This window comes from Oncorhynchus gorbuscha, unplaced genomic scaffold, assembly GCF_021184085.1.
Source record: "Oncorhynchus gorbuscha isolate QuinsamMale2020 ecotype Even-year unplaced genomic scaffold, OgorEven_v1.0 Un_scaffold_20515, whole genome shotgun sequence".
Taxonomy (NCBI): domain Eukaryota; kingdom Metazoa; phylum Chordata; class Actinopteri; order Salmoniformes; family Salmonidae; genus Oncorhynchus; species Oncorhynchus gorbuscha.
The window spans coordinates 1-2342 of NW_025761765.1; the positions used below are offsets into that span (position 1 = coordinate 1).

Sequence of the window (2342 nt, forward strand, 5' to 3'; positions counted from 1 at the left end):
AGTGGTTAAGGCGATGGACTGCTAATCCATTGTGCTCTGCATGCATGGGTTCAGATCCCATCCTCATTGTGTAACAATTACATTTCTGTGCTTTATTTTGGCACTGGAAGATTTTGACATTCACAAACACTGGGAAAATTGCTGACTGCCACAGCGAGAGCACAGGACTTGGTATCCGAGTGGTAAAGGCGATGAACTGCATGTGTGGATTATAACACCAACCTCTTCACAAAACATTTGTTATTTCCTCTCTTACATGGCCCCACATGAATATAGAATCCCTGCGCAATCCTAGAGTGACTAATAGATTCAGGTATTGAAGAATAGCTTCACCAAGGGTAACCTCAATGGTGGGATTTGAACCGACACCTCAACACACTTAATCAAGCACTTGAGACCACTCGGCCTGACAACACGTTAGTTAAATGTCTCGATGGGATCGACACATGGCCTTGCCAGTGCTCTACCAAACTTCATTGATTTCAATCTAGGGTTTACAACACGTTTGTTAAATGTCTCGATGGGATCGACACATGGCCTTGCCATTGCTCTGCCTAACTTTCATTGATTTCAATCAAGGGTTTTTACATACAGCAACTACAGTTTTTTGAAAGTCATTTGCCACTACCAAAATTCAGGATGGGGTGGCAGAGTGGTTAAGGCGATGGACTGCTAATCCATTGTGCTCTGCATGCATGGGTTCGAATCCCATCCTCATCGTGTAACAATTACATTTCTGTGCTTTATTTTGGCACTGGAAGATTTTGACATTCACAAACACTGGGAAAATTGCTGACTGCCACAGCGAGAGCACAGGACTTGGTATCTGAGTGGTTAAGGCGATGGACTGCTAATCCATTGTGCTCTGCATGCATGGGTTAGAATCTCATTGTATAACAATTACAATTCTGTGCTTTATTTTGGCACTGGAAGATTTTGACTTTCACAAACACTGGTAAAATTGCTGACTGCCACAGCGAGAGCACAGGACTTGGTATCTGAGTGGTTAAGGCGATGGACTGCTAATCCATTGTGCTCTGCATGCATGGGTTAGAATCTCATTGTATAACAATTACAATTCTGTGCTTTATTTTGGCACTGGAAGATTTTGACTTTCACAAACACTGGAAAATTGCTGACTGCCACAGCGAGAGCACAGGACTTGGTGACTTGGTGGGTTAGAAACATCTGTAACAATTACATTTCTGTTTTATTTTGGCACTGGAAGATTTTGACTTTCAACACTGGTAAAATTGCTGACTGCCACAGGGAGAGCACAGGACTTGGTATCTGAGTGGTGAAGGCGATGAACTGCATGTGTGGATTATAACACCAACCTCTTCACAAAACTTTTGTTATTTCCTCTCTTACATGGCCCCACATGAATATTGAATCCCTGCGCAATCCTAGAGTGACTAGTAGGATTCAGGTATTGAGAATAGCTTCACCAAGGGCAACCTCAATGGTGGGATTTGAACCGACACCTCAACACACTTAATCAAGCACTTGAGACCACTCGGCCTGACAACACGTTTGTTAAATGTCTCGATGGGATCGACACATGGCCTTGCCAGTGCTCTACCAAACTTTCATTGATTTCAATCTAGGGTTTACAACACGTTTGTTAAATGTCTCGATGGGATCGACACATGGCCTTGCCATTGCTCTGCCTAACTTTCATTGATTTCAATCAAGGGTTTTACATACAGCAACTACAGATTTTGAAAGTCATTTGCCACTACCAAAATTCAGGATGAGGTGGCCGAGTGGTTAAGGCGATGGACTGCTAATCCATTGTGCTCTGCATGCATGGGTTCGAATCCCATCCTCATCGTGTAACAATTACATTTCTGTGCTTTATTTTGGCACTGGAAGATTTTTTACATTCACAAACACTGGGAAAATTGCTGACTGCCACAGCGAGAGCACAGGACTTGGTATCCGAGTGGTAAAGGCGATGAACTGCATGTGTGGATTATAACACCAACCTCTTCACAAAACATTTGTTATTTCCTCTCTTACATGGCCCCACATGAATATAGAATCCCTTCATTGATTTCAATCTAGGGTTTACAACACGCTTTGTTAAATGTCTCGATGGGATCGACACATGGTTTTGCTCTGCCTAACTTTCTATTGTCATTTGCCACTACTAAAATTCAGGATGGGGTGGCAGAGTGGTTAAGGCGATGGACTGCTAATCCATTGTGCTCTGCATGCATGGGTTAGAATCTCATTGTATAATACTACAATTCCGTGCTTTATTTGGCACTGGAAGATTTTGACTACAAACACTGGGAAAATTGCTGACTGCCACAGCGAGAGCACAGGACTTGGTATCT

At 42.9% G+C, this 2342-nt stretch overlaps 1 non-coding gene across 1 annotated transcript; it reads left to right on the forward strand.

Moving 5' to 3' along the window:
• Positions 1–1752: 1752 nt before the first annotated feature.
• On the forward strand, positions 1753–1834 carry trnas-gcu. Its single transcript has one exon. It is a non-coding gene; the product is annotated as a tRNA-Ser (tRNA).
• Positions 1835–2342: the final 508 nt, after the last annotated feature.